Source organism: Bubalus kerabau, chromosome 20 (assembly GCF_029407905.1).
Source record: "Bubalus kerabau isolate K-KA32 ecotype Philippines breed swamp buffalo chromosome 20, PCC_UOA_SB_1v2, whole genome shotgun sequence".
Classification (NCBI taxonomy): Eukaryota; Metazoa; Chordata; class Mammalia; order Artiodactyla; family Bovidae; genus Bubalus; species Bubalus kerabau.
Genome location: NC_073643.1, coordinates 15,675,604 through 15,694,602, shown reverse-complemented (window position 1 = coordinate 15,694,602; position 18,999 = coordinate 15,675,604). Strand labels below are relative to the sequence as shown.

Here is an 18,999-nt window from a genome sequence, read left to right as displayed (position 1 = left end):
TTAAAGGCCATTGTTTACAGTAGCTGTTGGTGAAGTTAGCTGAGGAGTAGGCTCATTAGGTTGTGCCATGTTTTGGCTTGTCTGTGTGTGGTCACTTCTAGATCCAGTTGTTGTGAGGGAGCCTTTGGCAGCAGAGGCTGTGGATGCTCCAGAGAGTTGTCCACAAGACAGATTTTGTGTTAATTTGATAAACATCTGCAGTACAGGATGGAGCAGAATCTCCATGGCAGATTATGGGTGACAGAACTAAAGGAGAGAGAGAGAGTTACCCTTCTTGCTGCAACATTTTACCTTTGTGTAATAGGCAAGACCTCCCAACCCTGGCAGTGCTTCCTGTCTAGTGGAGTGGCTCCCTGCATAACACAGTTTAGGTGAGATTCCCAACGTGTAGGATAAATATTTCTGGGCACAGTAGAGCTTGGCATGGTAATCCAGCCTAGCACTAGATGACACTGAATCATATAATAAAGCAGGTATTTCCTCTTCCATTTCATTTTGCTCTTTCTGGGAATTTAAAGGTGAAACTCTCAGTTTGGTACTACTGTGTCTTTAACACCTCTTGAATCTTCCTTTTTTAATAGAGTAAGCCTCTCAGATGACCACCTTTTTCAGTAGAGAGATTTCTTTTTTAAAATAGTTTTATTCAGTTAAAAAAGGCACGTCAATGTGAAATCAAGTACTAGAAAATGTAGTAACATGAGTGATCTGTAGATGTGGCAAAATTGTGTATTTAGTGTTGAATTACAAAAGCTTGGGGGTATATTGACCTCCTATCTGATACGATTAATTTTATAGAGATCCACCATCTCTTATTTGAAAATCTTAGGATGAGGTTTAGCTTGGAATTTACAATTTTCAGGTCTTCTTGGCATGGTTTCTTAGGCTATACATGACATGATCCTATAGGGGTCACGGGCACCACTGTTGTCAAGCATGGTAATATTTCTGTCCCAAAATATATGAACATTCACACTAAGTGGGCAAATAAAAATTATATGTGACTCCATGGAAGTCAGGTTTTGTCACCAAATATGTTTTTAAATGAAACTTACAAAAAAAAATTGATTTTCAGACCTTTCTAGATTTTAGATTTGCAGATGGGAGATTATGGACTTGTCTCTGAAATAAATTACATCATTTTCTAAAACCAGATTAATTTAATCATGCAGAAAACAATTAGATACCAGCTTAGTCAAAGGAACCAGACTATACCATCTTTTAGTTAATTTCACAGTCTGAAATGATTTCCTTATAGTTTCTGACCTGCCCCCTATAGGACCAGGTAGGTTTTGTCTGTGGGAGAAAAGTTGAACCCTAGTGACTTTATCTGTGTATGTGAAATTAAAAGTAGTTTCTGGTGCTGCTCATCCTTTTTTTTTAAATTGTAGTAAACATAATATAAAGTTTGCCAGCCGTCTGTGGTAAGTGCTTTATCATCTGAAAACTTTCTAAATTATCCCTGAATCAATCAGTGTTGGATTCAGGTGATGCAAAACACACAATCAGGAATTCTGGGTCTTGAGCTTGCCTATCCTGAGGCTCAACTGTTTAAACTTGGTACTGATTTCAGTATGTTTGGAGAGAAACAGCAGCAGATGATGCAAAGAGGTGTATGGTGCCAGTGCCCACTCCCCAGCTGATGTGAGCCTTCCTGCCCTCTCTCTCTCACTGCTTCCTGTCTTCACCTCCGTGGCTGCCATGGATCTGTACTGTCAACTGACTGTTTATTCTCACCTTCACACCTTACCCTTGTTCAGGGTAGTGATGCGATCTTGTTCGTTTTTGTATCTTTAGTGTGTTGCAGTGGTCAGCCAATAATGTTTCTAACTGTGATAAGAACTTTTGATGCATCACCTCATTTAATCTTCACAGCACTCTTAAAGACCAGCTCCAGTGATTGTTCCCATTTGTAGGTTAAAAACTAAGGCTCAGAGAACTTATATAACACTCCGTAGGCCACCAACTGGGAATCGGCAGGGCTGGCATCAACCAAGTTCAACTGAGCCTCACCTGTACCCTTGCCAAGTAGCTGACTGCTTTGCCACTGCTCTGCCCAGTACTGGTCTGGACTCTGAGGGCATTCAGTAAGCTGAGTCTGACTGAGTTTCTATCAGGAAGGCACCTAAGAGATTCATTCTTCATTGTGGGAAAATAAGAGTTATTACTCTGTGCCTGCACTACACTGGGGATACTAAGAAAGTAAAGAATAATCTTCCTGCTCCCTGTCCTCAAGGATCGCTAACTGGAGTGAGACAAAAACACGAGCTTCATTATGAAGCAGAATCTGATTGGTACTGTGTAGAGGAGCCAAGCAGAGTTCCACAGAAACAGCCCCTTGGGGGAGGAAATTGAGCAGGACATGGTGTTTGAGCTGAGTGTGGAGGATGTGTTGGTCATCCATGCATGGACCAGGAGGAAGCACATCCTGAAAAATGGCCCTGAAACCCACAGGGCTAGACAGACAGACATGAGAAAGGACCAAGACGGGCCAGAGGGGACCAGACATTTGGAGTTTAGACAAGTTGTTAGAATTAGGAAGTTCTAGTCTCTGAAACCAAAGGACAGTGGTAGCACCTCAATTGAGTTCAAATTACGTTTACTGTGAAATAAGGCTTTCTCATAGCGCCTGGCCTGCGGTTGGAATTTAATAAGCAGCCACTGAGCTGAGTAAGAAATGTCTATAAGATAATCTCTACTTTTGTTGTGGGAGAGTGTTCATTTTTGCTCTTCATTGTATATTGTCTGCTCGTTTGAGTGCTTTATAGATGCACAGGTGAGACTGAGCGGCACTTTGATAGGCATTCAGTTGGTCCCCAGCCTGACACTTCAGTCCCCTCCACTGTATTGCCTTCAGGTTTCTGAGGAATGGATGAGACTGGATAGGCAGATGCATGGAAGATCGGAACCCGGGAGAAAGAAAGAATGTGACAAATTTCCTGTACTTAAATCCTTAAATCTTAAGGGGGCCAGCTTCTCAGGCTCTCCTACTTGGACTGGAGGAACCAGATTTGATAGAGAGACAGGGATCAGTCAAGATGTTACCTGATTCAGTAACTGGATTAAGGAGGCCTGTTAATTGCAGCCTTCTGTTTGTAAGAAGTTGAAAAGAAAAGCTCCTTAAGGACCTACCTTAAAGGACATTAAGTGCACATTCCTTCCAAGAGCACTTCTCTTTTTGTTTTTCCTAATTGAGGCAAAACTGACATATAACATTAGATTAGTTTTAGGTATGTAAGATAGTGATTTGATTTTTGTATATATCACAAAATGATCCCCATAATAAGTAGAGTTAACATGTATCACATACATAGTTACACATTTTTCTTGTGATTAGAACTTTTAATGTTTACTATCTTAGCAGTTTTCAAATATACAGTATAATATCATTAACTATAGTCACTGTGCTATACATCACATCCCCATAACTTACTTATTTCATAACTGGAAATTTGTACCTTTTAATCTCCTCACCAATTTTGACCCACTCCCCAGCCCTCACCACTTATCTCTTCTCTGATTCTATGAGTTTGGCCTTTTCTTTCTTTTTTTCTTTTAAGATTCCACATATAAGTGAGATTATGTGGAACTGGTCTTTCTATGCTTGGCTTACTTCATTTAGCGTAATTCTCTCAAGGTCGGTCCATCCATGTTGTCACGAATGGCAAGATTTCATTCTTTTTTATGGCAATAATATTCCATTGTATATGTGTATGTATCACATCTTCTTCTATTCTTGGACATTTAGATTGTTTCCATATCTTGGCTGTTGTAAATAATGCTGCAGTGAACATTGGGGTGTATATATCTTTTTGAACGAATGTTTTTGTTTTCTTTGGATGAATACCCAGAGGTAGAATTTCTGGATCTTAAGGAAGTTGTATTTTTAAATTTTTGAGGAACCTCCTCACTGTTTGCCAGGGTGGTTGCACCAAATTATATTCCCACCAACAGTGACTAGTGTTCCACGTTTTCCACGTCTTTGCCAATACTTGTTATTTTTCTTTTTGATAATACCCATTCTGACATGTGTGAGTTGATATCTCATTGTAGTTTTGATTTGCATTTCCCTGATTTTTAATAATGGTGAGTGTATTTTCATGTACCTGTTGGTTTTCTGTATGTCTTCTGTGGAAAACTGTCTATGCAGATCTTCTGCCCATTTTTTAATTGTTTAATTTTTAATTGGATTGGTAAGGTTTTTTATTATTCACTTGTATGAATTCTTTCTATATATTGGATATTAATCCCTTGTCAGACATATGATTTGCAGGTATTTTTTTCCCATAAGGTAGGTTGCTCTTTCATTCTGTTGATGGTTCCCTTCATCGTGCGGAAGCTTTTTGCTTTGTCGTAGTCTCACTTGTTTGTTTTTGCTTTTGTTGCCTTCACTTTCCATATCAGATCCAAAACATCATCTCTAAGACCAGAGTCAAGGAGCTTACTGCTTATGTTTTCTCCCAAGAGTTTGATGGTTTTAGCTCTTATGTTCAAGTCTTCAATCCGTTTTGAGTTAGTTTTTGTGTATGGTGTAAGATAGTGGTTCAGTTTCATTCTTTTTCATGTGTCCAGTTTTCCCAGCTCCATTTATTGAAGAGACTGATCTTTCTCTGCCTTATATTCTTGGTTCCTATGTCAAAAACTAATTCACCGTATAGGCATGGGTTTATTTCTGGGCTCTCTATTCTATTCCATTAATCTGTGTGTTTTTCTGCTAGTACCATACTGTCTTGATTGCTATATACTTGTAATATAGTTTGAAACCAGGGAGTGTGATGCCTCTAGCTTTGTTGCTCTTCTTCAAGATTTCTGTGGCTGCTTGGGGTCTTTTGTGGTTCCATACAAATTTTAGAGTTCTTTATATCTGTGAAAAATGCCATGGGAATTTTCAAAGAGATTGCACTGAATCTGTAAAACACTTATGGAAAGTTCTACTCTGTGAGACCGTCTCCTTTTAAGCCCTCATTGAGGAGTGCCCACTTTTCCCCAAGCCCAAGTGAGCCTGGAGGATTTCAGAAAGGGTGACTCCAAGTACACTTTGGCCCTGCCATTTCTAGGGCCCAGTAATGGGTGTGTCGAAGAGAAGGCAATGGCAACCCACTCCAGTACTCTCGCCTGGGAAATCCCATGGACCGAGAAGCCTGGTAGGCTACAGTTGTGAAGGGGTTGTGAAGAGTCGGACACGACTGAGTGAATTCACTTTCACTTTTCACTTTCATGCATTGAAGAAGGAAATGGCAACCCACTCCAGTATTCTTGCCTGGAGAATCCCAGGGATGGCAGAGCCTCGTGGGCTGCTGTCTATGGGGTCACACAGAGTCAGACACGACTGACGTGACTTAGCAGCAGCAGCAGCAATGAGTGTGTCTGTAACAGGTACAATGTGGTTACTAGAGAGCTGTCTTGGGAATATTATGGCAGTTTCCTCCCTATGAGTTACACAAAAGGCCCTTTCTTGAAATATCTGTTTAAACTCCCAGTCTTGTGACTAGTAACTTTGTAAAAGCAGAATTTTCACTAACAGATGAAAGAAATAGGATGTTTAATTTGTACTGATGGCATTGGGATATGTTTTGCCCCCAGGGTGCTCTTCCTTATTTAGTCTGTATTTAGAACATTGAAAAAAAGTTGAGGAAACCTAAGGATTTAATTATGTAACTGTCATTTACCAGGAAGTTTGGTGGTTTTATAATTATACTTTGCACTCCAGCTTTACTGTGATAGAAACCCTTCAGATCTCTTCCAAGTTTCAGTCAGTTCAGTTCAGTTGCTCAGTCGTGTCTGACTCTTTGCGACCCCATGAATCGCAGCACGCCAGGCCTCCCTGTCCATCACCAACTCCCAAAGTTCACTCAAACTCATGTCCATCGAGTCAGTGATACCATCCAGCCATCTCATCCTCTGTCGTCCCCTTCTCCTTCCCCGAATCCCTCCCAGCATCAGAGTCTTTTCCAATGAGTCAACTCTTCGCATGAGGTGGCCAAAGTATTGGAATTTCAGCTTCAGCATCAGTCCTTCCAATGAACACACAGGACTTATCTCCTTTAGAATGGACTGATTGGATCTCCTTGCAGTCCAAGGGACTCTCAAGAGTCTTCTCCAACACCACAGTTCAAAAGCATCAATTTTTTGGTGCTCAGCTTTCTTCACAGTCCAACTCTCACATCCATACATGACCACTGGAAAAACCATAGCCTTGACTAGACGGACCTTTGTTGGCAAAGTAATGTCTCTGCTTTTGAAAATGCTATCTAGGTTGGTCATAACTTTCCTTCCAAGGAGAAATCATCTTTTAATTTCATGGCTGCAAGTTTATCTGTCCCCTAAACTTGATAATCAGTGGGAGTTTTTTCAGTGTAATGATTGCAAATTAAATACCTGTCTCTTAATTAAAGCTAGCTTACTCTAATGCTCAAAATGTTGGCTACATACAAACCACCACAAGCTTGTTCTATAAAACTGGCTTAAATGTGTGCTGTTGACTACTCTGTGAAAGAAGAGCATGGTCCACAACAGGGTGATGGTGAGATGCTGGGGCCACATTCACCTGCCCACCCACCCATCTGCCTGGTGCAGCAGAGGTGGGAGGAGTGGGACTTGGGGTCACTCTCTGAAGATGATTAGTATTCAGTTCAGTTCAGTTGCTCAGTTGTGTCCAACTCTTTGCGACTCCATGGACTGCAGCACGCCAGGCCTCCCTGTCCATCACCAACTGCTGGAGTTCACTCAAACTCATGTCCATTGAGTTGGTGATGCCATCCAACCATCTCATCCTCTGTTGTCCCCTTCTCCTCCCACCTTCAATCTTTCCCAGCACCAGGGTCTTTTCAAATGAGTCAGCTCTTTGCATCAAGTGGCCAAAGTATCGGAGTTTCAGCTTCAGCATCAGTCCCTCGAATGAATATTCAGGACTGATTTCCTTTAGGATGGACTGGTTGGATCTCCTTGCAGTCCAAGGGACTCCCAAGAGTCTTCTCCAACACCACAGTTCAAAAGCATCAATTCTTTGGTGCTCAGCCTTCTTTATGGTCCAGCTCTCACATCCATACATGACCACTGGAAAAGACTGATTCATTCATTCTAATCCAGTCTTGTAGTCATGAATGGATTAGTATTAAAGATTATTACAAATATCCACTCCTTGGGGACCCTTTTCCCTGTGCCTTTCAGAAAATCTTGCTGTATGCTCACCATCATTTCTCTTCCAAATTCTCATGTGGGCCCCCTCGCCCTTTCATTTTCACCATAAGAACAGAGATGTTGTGTTGCTAAAAATGGGTGTAACAGTAGTATCTTCAAGTACAGAGTTTTCAAAGCTCTGAGGATACCAAATAAGAAAAGGAGGAATTCTGAAGCCGTTCGTTTTCTATTTCAGTAGCAGGATAAGTTGTAGATGTCGAATCAGAAGGGACCTAATTGCTATTAGAAAAGTGAAGAACTATTCCTTCAGGTGGAGCAAAAGGCAAAATGATACCTCTCTCTCTCTCTCTCCCCCTCTCCTAGCTAATTTTTCTTATGGTAAATCCTTCTTTTCTTGGCTTATTTTCCTAAAGGAGAAAAACGTGGGGAGATTGTTGTGAAAATTTTTAGAGAAACACTATGTACCCAAAGGCATAAAAAGCCACTGTCATCCATTCTTGTGAAATCTCATCCCTTAGAACATTTTCCTGAGACTGAGAGGATTCTCTCAGGAGTTTCCAAGACGGATCTTTCCCTGAATCCATATACACCATTTATGGTTGAGCATCTCTGCCCATGATTGCCATAGGACTCACAAGTTATTGAGAACTCTTTAATTTAGCTGTATCTTTCCAACAAAGAAACATCTTGCCTAAAAAGTTTTTCCTTAGTTTCCTGAGATTTTGAGCAACACAGAATCAGGAAGCTTATGGCCAGTGGAATAAGGTCACCATTTACTGCCTCATTCTTAGGACCAAAACTTCTGTGTTTCTGAGAGTGAAACCACATCCACCTCAAAGAGCCCGAGGAAGTGTGTGGATCCTTGCTGTAGGTTTCCTGAGGATGTGCAAGTAGCAGAGAAGGCATCTGTGAAATCCACTCTGAGCAGGTCTCATTCTCCTCCTGATTCCTCTACTCATCTCGCCCCCCACCCACTGCACCCTTCCACTTGGAGGCTCCTCATGACCAGGCTGGGGTCCTTCCTGTCTTCTTTCTCCATCTGATGTCTGTGGGCCCTGGGCAGCATCACTTCCTTTCTTTTTTGACTTTTTTTTATATCAGAAGATTCAGCTCTCTACTCACCAGCTGAAATTCTTCTGTCAAATAAAATTCTTTCTCCAAGGGCCCTCTCCTCTTTCAAGTTCCCATTGCCATGGATGATATTTTTACTCACCTTTCTGTTATAAAAACCACACAAAAGTTGGGCGAGTAATATGATGAACACCTGCTTGATCAAGAATTATCAGAATTGTCATTTTACCATATTTTTCAAGTTTCTGTATATACTTTATTCACACAAAGGGGTGTCACGCTGATATTTCTCTGTGTGCCTTCCTCTGACTTTAATAAATGAACTCTGTCCACTGGAAGAATGGTTAATGTCTGTGTTGGATTCATAGGAATACCTTCCTTTATTCTAAAGTGTTGTTTTCAAGTTGTTAAGCTGTACATAACAAAGAATCAGAATTGGGTTTTGGATTTTCAGTTTTTTAAATAATTATAGAAAAAACTGAAGATAAATTAATTTCAGTTGATATTTAAAATATTTGTGAGAGTATCATATTTTTTTAAACTTCTTATTTTGTATTGGGGTACAACTGATTAGCAGTGTTGTGATAGTTTCAGGTGGACGGCAAAGGGACTCAGCCATACACATCCCTGTATTCATTCTCCCCCAAACTCCCCTCCCATCCAGACTGCCACATAACACTGAGCAGAGTTCCCTGTGCTGTTGGTTATCCATTTGAAATACAGCAGTGTGTACATGACCATCTCCCTAACTACCCCTTCCGCCTGGCAACCATAAGTTCATTTTATAAGTCTGTGAGTCTCTTTCTATTTTGTCAATAAGTTCATTTTTGTATTGTTTCTTTGTAGATTCCTCATATAAGGGATGTCATGTGATATTTCTCCTTCCCTGACTTATATCACTCAGTATGACACTCTCTAGGTCCAGCCATGTTGCTGCAAATGACATTATTTCATTCTTTTCAATGGCTGAGTAATATTCCATTGTATATATGTACCACATCTTCTTTATCCGTGTCTCTGCCGATGGACATTTGGGCTGCTTCCGTGTCTTGGCTGTTGTAAACAATGCTGCAGTGAGCACTGGGGTGCGTGCATCCTTTCAGGTCATGTTTTTCTTCAGATATATGCCCAGGAGTGGGATTACAGGGTCATACAGTAGTTCTGTTTTTATTTTTTTAAGGAACCTCCGTACTGTTCTTCATAGTGGCTGTACCAATTTACATTCCCAACAGTAGTGTAGGAGGGTTCCTTTGAGAGAGTATTTTAAATTCAGGCTGTTAGAAAAAAGTTGAATTTAAAGGTGAGTTATGAACTCTTATTGTTGTTTTGTATAAGCAGGTGTTTTTAAATTGATCACCAGAAATATTTGACCATCTTTAAGATAAATGATTTGCAACACAGGAGTTCCTTTTTGTTCTGGAGTAAGTAATTCTGGAAAACTAACCACTTCATGTAGCTTCACGTAAACTGGCCACCTGACAACTTTGGTAAATAATGACAAAATGTTTGACTAGGGCTTGATCTCAATAAATGAAACTGAAATTTATTTAAGTTAATTAATTTTGTCTTTTAACTACATTTTGAGGGCATTCTTATAAGGAGTTACATAGCCTTTTGTAATACTATACAAAAGGAAGAGTCTTCACTAAGAGTGACCACTGAGTCAGCAACAAGTTATGAAGTGCCCGCTCAGTCCTGGGGATAGAACTGTGACCAGCACAGACTAGGAACACTGCCCTGCTGGAGCCTACTGGGGAGAGTGAGAGGATAACTGCAATTGCAAAATAAACTATTCATACTTTAGATAATAAAAGCACTAAGGAGAAGATCATTGAAGGAAAGAAAGAAAGTGCAGTGGGACACCTGCTACTCGAGTCGGTGTGACCAGGGAAGGTCTCAGCGAGATGACACCTCAGTAATGGCCTAAAGGAAGTCAGGGGGCTAGTGGAGCAGGGCACGCTAGACAGGGGCCAGCATTTACTAAGTCTGCAGGACAGGTGCCTCCCCAGTGTGTGCTGGGAGCCCCAGAGTGGGCTGTGTGTCCAAAGCAAAATGAGCAAGGAATAGATTTATCAGGCAGGAGGGAGATGATGGGAAGGGCTTTGGTGGAGGGGGGAGGTTATCCTTGCAAAGATCATGATGTATGCCCAGGAGTGGGATTACAGGGTCATACGGTACTTGTGTTCTCACTCAGGCCTTTATCCCGAGTGAGCAGGGACCTGTGGAGTGTTTGGGGCTGAGGGGTGGTGCCACACCCAAGAGAAGTCACTGAAGCAAGTGCAGGGTGAGAGATGCTAGTGGGTTAGTGGCACCCAGGGAGTCCTGGTCAGGGCTGGGGCAGTTAGATTTTGGATAAATCTTGAAAGTAGAACCAATAGAATTTGCAGAAGATTGGATATGAGCTGTGAGGCAAAAAGAAAAGTCAAAGGTGATTTCAGTTTTAGCTTTAACTCAAAACCTCAACGGGCAAAACCCAAGAGGAGCTTATCTGGGGGATGGAGGGAAATCGAGAGCAGAGTTTGGGACGTGTTATGGTTGAGAAGCCTACCAGACATCCAAGTGGGAATGTCTAGCTGGCTGTGGGGGCTCCAGCACTGGAATTCCAAGTGAGAGATGTTCGGACTGGGGGCAGAAATGGTGAAAGGTGGTGATCAGAGCGCAAGCTGCTTGTGTGTGGATTCTGGAGGGCTGCCAGGTAACTGCAAAGGTCAGGTCTCAGGTAAAACCACACGAGCAAGTGTCTGAGACGTGAGGGAAACAAGGTCATGAGAGGGAAAGCCAGAGACCTGAGTGGTACTAGAAGAACCCTCTTTACAAACAAAATGTTGCCAAGCACTGTGACACGCGTGGTGCTGGGGACAAGGACAGAGAGCTGGGGACGGAGTGATCCCTAGAGAGCTGCAACAGGGGAGAGTAGCAGGTGCCACGCTCTGGTGACATTAGATTTAAAGCTGGGGAATTCTGAAAGCAGGGTGGAAAATGGTCAGGAAGCAGCAGGGAGGACCACGGAGCCACCTCCAGGCTGGGGGTCAAGAGATGCCTGCAAGGGAGGTACTGTCTTGGAGAAGAAGCTTGGTGTTTTCATTAGAGCCAGCAAGTGAAGGGAACATCCTGGAAGAGGTTGAGATGGTGCTGTTGACTGTCCAGAGGGCACAGTGGACAGAGGTCAAGAGGAGGGGTGAGCAGGGAGCCGGAGCAGGGGCTGCAGAGAGCCTTGTGAGTGTGCGTCCAGGGCAAGAGGGGTGACCAAGGCTCCGCTTAGTGGTCAGCGTAAACTAGGATGAAATGTGGGTGGTGAGATGGTGTGGACAGAGTGGGTGAGACTGAGCAAGAGGCAGGGACCTTGCTGGCACCTTCAGAGTTCTGGGTCTTCTCCTGACTCCAGCCGGGACACAGAGGGGACCCCTCAGCCCCCTGCCCATGGGAGTCAGCAGAGGGTTGGTCTTATTCTGAGTGTTCAGCTACCCCCCAGAACCTGTAGCTGGACCCTTTCACTCCATCACATTGGGCTGTACCAGCAGTTCTAGGCATTTTCGTGTGTCATCTCACATTATTGACATTGCATGGTGGTATAACAGCCTTCATATTTTTAACCTTCTCAGCATCATCATAAAATGGTGTCTTTTTTTTTATATATATATACAGCTGGTTAAGGTCTTCATTTATTTTCCATTGCTACTCAAATTAGCATTTCCCTTTGAAGCTCCTGCCCTTTTTTCTCTTCTTTAGCTGGTGACCATCCAGTCTTGTTGATCTGTCAGACCTTCCCTCATCCAAGGCTTTGGATGTGGTTCTTCCACCATTGCCAGCAATGATTTAATGAAGTCCCATATATTTTTGCAAGATTTGAATTTTCACTTTGCAGTTGACTTGTATATCACAGATATGCTAATAAAAAATTGTGCCTAAGCCTGGATGAAGCATGTGTGTGTGTATACACACACATGAGAGAGAACCGCCAATCCAGTCTGTCAGTAAAGATATCCGTGCTCCAAGTTCCTGGGGGCTGGGTTTTGAAAATGAAAATTTGGATCATAAGAACCCTAAGCCACTCTGTAACCGCCAGTTTAAATTTGCAAATCTGATGATCTCACATGCTGGCATAGTTTCTGCTTAAGAATTTGCCTTTAAAATCAACCATCACAATAAATGACCCTTCTGATCTATGTCAGTACTTTGATCTTCCTGTGTTTTGATTTGTGGGATGGATAAGACTGACCAAACCACACAATCCCTTTCCACTATATATTTTTACTTAGAACTTCAGGAGATGGATGAGGAGGCTAGGTGGCCCCCCATGTGGGGTACAGAGACCAATTCTCATGAGCATCTTAGTGAGCTGAGCCGCAAATCCTAGACCAGCATCCCAGTGACCACATGTGGGACTGAGACCTGTCACAACTTTTCCTGTTTCAGGGATTGGCTTTTTCTGACACCATTGCTGAAGGAAAGAAATGTATGAAAAGTGTTCCTGAGAATTATTTCCTGTAGCATCTTACATTCCTGTTTCAGTTGCAAACATGCCACTGTCATGACCCTGCTTGAAGCAGATAATGATTGGGACTCTCATTTCCTATTAACCTTGCCTCCCTTCCTGATTTATACCCAGAACATATTTATCCATTCTTCAAAGAAAGTCACTAAGTTCTTCACAGTACGATGTTTTCAGGATATGAACTACTTCATTCATTCTAAACTGATAGTACTTTATTTCTGTGAACCCCCAAGAAACAATGTAGGTTTCATTAATTGGGTCTCCAAAATATTTGGTTTTTAAGTCCCAGAAAAGTTTGATGCCATTTGCATTTTTTTATTTCTTCATTATGTTAAGAAACTAAGTCTGTTTATAAAAAAAAAAAAAAGAAACTAAGTCTGTTTATAAACTCCACATGGACTTTCTGTATAATGGTTATGAGGTTTTAATGAAATTTGAGAGTGTCTCTAGAGATCACAGATACTGGGGCCTTTAACATCGCAGTGTTGCCTAGCAACCTGGAAGTCATTACATTTCCAGGCTCTGTAATAACATGATATACGTTTCTTTGCCAGTCCCTGATGAAAATGTAATGGAAATAATCCCTTTCTAAAGGTTGCACTCCACGAGTGGGCAGCAAAATAGATTTTTTTCCCTCTTTTTTCACGGTTTGGGTAGGTTTTAATTCAGCACACAAATATTGTTTTCTGGATGTTGTACGTGACAGAATGAAATATATTCTAAGATGATATTCTTAAAAGGAAGACCTACTTTTCTGATCTCATGAAATACCATAGAAGTTGTTAACTTCTATGGTAACAACTATGGTAAGAGATACCATGGAAGTTGTTAGCATACATCAGTGTACTCTTACCATGTTGAAATGAAGGTTAAATTTATTAGTTGACTACCAGTTAATGCAAGAATGTATGCTTACTTCTAGAAAATTTATTAAACCTAAGTATTTGCAGGTATTAGAAAGGTTTTAAATGTATGTGTGCACGCTAAGTCACTTCAGTAGTATCCAACTCTCTGTGACCCTACGGACTGTAGCCTGCCAGTCTCCTCTGTCCAAGGGATTCTCTATAGTAAAATCAAATACTTTTGAGTAATAGGAGCAAAGCCAGTTTACATTATTAAAAGGTTTGACTTATTGACTATTTTTGAAAAGATACTTTGTAATTTTTCTAAAGTAGTATTTTTTAAATTATAAAAGTAATACACAGTTTGGACATGAAGTTCATAGCAGCATTGTTTGTAATAGCCAAAAAGTGGAACCAATCTGTCTATCAGCTGATGAATGGATAAATAAATGTAATATAGCCATGCAATGAAATATTATTCACCCATGAAAAGGAAATACTGATACACACTACCACATAGATGAACCCGGAACACATTTTGCCAAGTAAGAGAAGTTAGATGAAAAATGCCACACACTATATGATTTCCATTTTTGAGAAATACTAGAATAGACTAATCTAAAGAGACAGAAATGTTGGTGTTTGCCAGGGGCAGGAGAGAACAGGGAATGGAGAGTGACTGCTAATGGATATGGGGTTTTGAAGGGAACAATGAAGGTGTTCTAAAATCAGTCATGGTGGTGGTGATACACCTTTGTGACTGTACTAGAAACCGCCGAGTTGTAGACTTTAAAATGGTGAATTTTATGATATGTGAAATTGTTATAAAAAATTACAGTATCAAAGAAAGGGACTATGACTTGGGAAATACATAACAGTAAAAAGAAGAAAATAAGGGCGTCCTTAAACTTATCCATACATTACCATAGTTGATGTTAAACATATATGTGTCTATGTGTATACACATAGACACATAAACATACATGTATATTGACATACATTTTCTAAACAAGCTGAGATTTTAAATTACAACAGTGAGAAAATTCATGTGTTTACCTTGATTGCCTCTGCAAATCATTGAAATGATCAAAATAAGTATAAAATTAGGTGAAAACACAATCAGTCTCACTGGAAACAAGGTAAAGTCTCAGTAATAGATGCCTAATTTGGGAAATTTCTAGAAGACACAGTTAATTAACAGAAAAAGTATTCAGAATTTAGGAGACCAAAGCCCACCATGGGGAAAGAAGTGGGAATACTGAGATGCTCTGGAAGAATTCCAGGCTCAGAGGAAGGGCAGGGCCCAGACCCAACCCACACCTCGGAGCTGCTCATCACAGGATCTTCCCCAGGCTGCCCTGTGTGGTGTGCGCACCAGTAACGGACTTCCAGGCCGGACTGCCCTGGTCTCTCTCTTTGGCTGCCCTCCACCAGAGTGGATGCTCCTCTCAAGTTAGGTCTTCATTCCTATCTCTCTCACCCACCCCAGGGCAAGGCTGCCCACAGCTTTCCACAGCATCCTTCAGGAGCAGATCTCCCAAGGAACTCAAAGTGAGCTCCTAAAAATTCCTGAGGGCCCAGTACTTACTCATGAGGTCTTCATTTATGAAGACAGACAGACAAAGAAGAATCGCTGGACATTTGAGGGGAGTCTTTGGCCCAAGAATGGCCCCAGGTGAACCCGATGAGCCGGTGGCCACAGGGGGGGAAATATATATAAGAAAGAAGACTTAAAAAAAAATTCTAATTGGTATTCTCACAAAGACTTTAAAGACTATTGCATCCATAAAACAAAAACATAACTTTCAAATTTTAAAACCCAGTAGAGGGATTGAATACCAGAATAAACTCTGACAAAAAGCCAAGTGAATTGTTTATGAAACCAACTTGAAGAATTCTTTGTGCACACAGAGCGAGGGAAATGTTCAGAATTGTGGACAGGTCCAGGAAGCCCCACAGCTCTTCATGGGAGTGGTGTTTAGCAGGTCTGGGGATCCACCCACCTCAGTAGCCTCCTGGCACAGAGGACAGGATGGGACACTCAGCTGTAGTGTGGGGATGCGTTCCCCACACCCTTCAAGGACAGCAGTTTGCTTCTAGGACCTCTGCATAAGTGTAAATTTATTTCCTTCTTTTCTCTCTTAAATGAGGCAAGTGTTACTGTTTGCTGTGAAGTGAAGATGCGTTCACTCGTGACAGGCCCTGATACAGGACAAACAGATTTTCCAGAACAGACACTGAGATGACTCAGCAGAGGGCACTTTTTAAAAATTGAAGCGTAGTTGGTAAACAGTGTTATGTAAGTATTGCACAGGTGTACAGTATAGTGATTCATCATTTTAAAGGTTATGCTCCATTTACAGTTATTTTAAAGTACTGGCTGTATTCCCTGTAGTTGTACCGTACATCCCTGTAGCTTGTTTTATACATCATGGGATGTGCCCCTTACTCCCCTGCCCCTCCCCTCTTCCCACTGGCAACAGCTACTTCTTTCTCTATATCTGTGAGTCTGTTTCTTTTTTGCTTCATTCACTAGGTCGTTGTATTTTTTAGATTCCACATATAAGTGGTATCATACAGTATGTGACTTATTTCACATAGTGTAGTACCCTACATATCCATCCATGTTGTTGCAAATGGCAAAATTTCATTCTTTTTTTTACGGCTGAGTGATATTCCATTGTGTGTGTGTATGTGTGTGTATCACATCTTCTGTATCCATTTTTCTGTTGATGGACACTTAGATTGCTTCCATGCCTTGGCAAGTGTAAATAATGCTGCCGTGAACATTGGGGTGCATGTGTCTTTCCCAATTAGTGTCTTGGATTTTTTTTTAAATATATACCCCAGAGTGGAATTGCTGGATCCTGTGGTAGTTCTATTTTTAGTTCTTTTGAGAAGCCTCCATACTGTTTTCCACAGTGACGGCACCAATTTACATTCTCACCAACAGTGTATGAGGGTTTCCTTTTCTCTGCATCCTCAGCAGCATTTGTTATTTGTGGTCTTTTTGATCTCCTTTTTTAGGTTTGCATTTCCCTGATAACTGGGAGGTTTTGAGCTGCTTTTCATGTGCCTCTTAGCCATCTGCATGTCCTCTTTGGGAAAATGTCTATTCAGGTCTTCTGCCCATTTTTAAAACCAGGTTGCTTGTGCTTCAGATGTTGAGATGTATGAACTGTTTATGTATTTTTGAGAATTAACACCTTCTTGGTCATGCGTGTGCATGTGTTCACTCGCTGAGTCAAGTCTGACTCTTTGTGACCTCATGGACTGCGGCACACCAGGCCTGCCTGCCCCTCGCCAGGCCTGCCTGCCCCTCGCCAGGCCTGCCTGCCCCTCACCATCTCCCAGAGTTTGCCCATGTTTGTATCCATTGAATCAGTGATGCCATCCAACAACCATTTCATCCTCTGTTGCCTTCCTCCTTTTGCCCTCAATCTTTCCCAACATCAGGTTCTTTTCCAGTGAGTTCGCTGTTCAAATCAGGTGGCCAAAGTATTGAAGCTTCAGTGTCAGTCCTTCTAATGAGTTGATTTCCTTTAGGATTGACTGGTTTGATCTCCTTGCTGTTCAAGGGACTCTCAAGAGTCTTCTCCAGCACCACAGTTCAAAAACATCAGTTATTCTCGGCTCTCTGCCTTCTTTATGGTAATGTCATATGCAGGTATTTTCTCCTGTACAGTAGGTTGTCTTTTCATTTTGTCAATGGTTTTCTTTGCTGTGCAAAAAGCTTTTACGTTTAATTGGGTCCCATTTGTTTATTTTGAAAAAGCACTTTGGGAATCAGAATTGTGTCTAGTGAAAACACTCAAGATGTGCTGTCTTGGGGACAGCTTGCTGGTGTGTGGTGTTGACAGGACCTCCAGCCCATTGCTACTCCGAACAGGATCCCAGACCTTCAGCAATTTCATTACCTGGAAGTTTATTTGAAATGCAGAATCTCAGACCCCACCCTGTGCCTGTTAAATCCGAGTTTGCACTTTAACGTGGTCCCCAGGGAGTTTTAGAGGTGATACTTACATGGTCTAGACGTGACCTCTGAAAATCCAGAATGGGTAGTTAACACAACACAATTTGAGTCTGAGAGACTCCCTTTTCAGAATCTAGTCTGTCTTTGCCAATTCCAAACTTTCGGTTATGCTTGCTGAGAAGGGGATTGGAACTCTTAATTCCTGTCTGTCTCTTTGTTTCTGGAAGACCTGATGACAGATCTTTTTTAATTTTTCTTATATTTGAAGGTGATAATGACATCCAAAACTGACTCAACTGTTTAGGGTTTCTGTCTCTAAACGCTGTTTTATCTAGTAAAGAATTCACAAGAGAAGAGACTCTGAGCAGCACTAGAAGGGAAATATCAGCAAGAGAATACTGGTTAAAGAACGCTGTGAAACAGGCTAGTAGAAAGTAGGATAGCTGTTTTATCTGCTAACATGGTCATATCTGCCTGCTCACGCATTAGTAATGCAGTACAAGGATGGAGGGCCCAGCTTTGGGTCTGGCTGAGGTCAGGGGCTCAGCAGGCTTGCTGCGCCATCAGTTCAGGCGCAGAGGCTGGCCTCTGGGGATGGGGGAGTGTCGAGTGAGCCCTTTTAGACAGTCACAGCCCAGTGGCTGGCCTAAGGGAAGACACTGGAGCGTAGCTAGCAGGTTCAGACCTTCCTCTGTCACTTACCTGCCGTGTGTCCTTGGACAAGTCATGTAACACCTCAAAGCCGAGTGCTGACTTACCTGTCACGGTCCTTAAATGAGGATTACCGGGGGTAGTTTTGCATGAAGTTTATCATAGTGCACTGCATCCCTTGTTACAGCCCAGAGAAAGCCGTGGATAAAAGACATACCTACAGGTGCACACACACGCGGATATATATTTTGGAAACAGCAAGTGTCTTTGTAAATATCCAGCACCTAGACGTACATGCCTACCATATTCTACACTTACATCCTTCTTCTTTGCTCAGTCAAGGCTGTGTCTGTCTGAGAACACACATCCTTCTTGTCAGGGACCCACACCTTCTGCCGAGGTCTCCAGCGGCAGCCAAATCCGAACATACTCTGCAGGATGCCCGTGTTTTTATTGCCTGCCTCTGCAAGAGCCTGGGGCTCTGAAGTCAGTGTTCCTGCAGCCACAGTCAGATGCTAGGAGGCAGCCCAGGCCCCAGCAGACTCCCAGCCCTGGGTGGGGTGGGGGGAGTCTCTGCTGACTGCTTCCCCACGTCAGGGCCCGGCCTCTCTGTGTCTGCCCCAGAGTGCATGGAGCAGTCAGCGGGCCGCTCATGACTTATGCATGAAGCTGCTCCCATCTGGCCTCCCTCAAGGTCTTGACCCTTCCTGGGCCCCTCCCTGCTGCTGACGCATAATCCCCAGCCCCTGGGGAAGCCGAGGCCCATGGCCAATTACTGTGAGCACCTCCGTGTGCCCCCCGAGGAGCTCCTTGTGCCTTGTTAGGCTTAA

General features: G+C 42.3%; 1 protein-coding gene across 10 annotated transcripts in view; it reads left to right on the top strand.

The window, feature by feature from the left end:
* ULK4 (unc-51 like kinase 4) overlaps positions 1-18,999 on the top strand; it is a 509,803-nt gene that overhangs the window by 392,151 nt on the left and 98,653 nt on the right. The gene's annotated exons all lie outside the window — the stretch shown is intronic.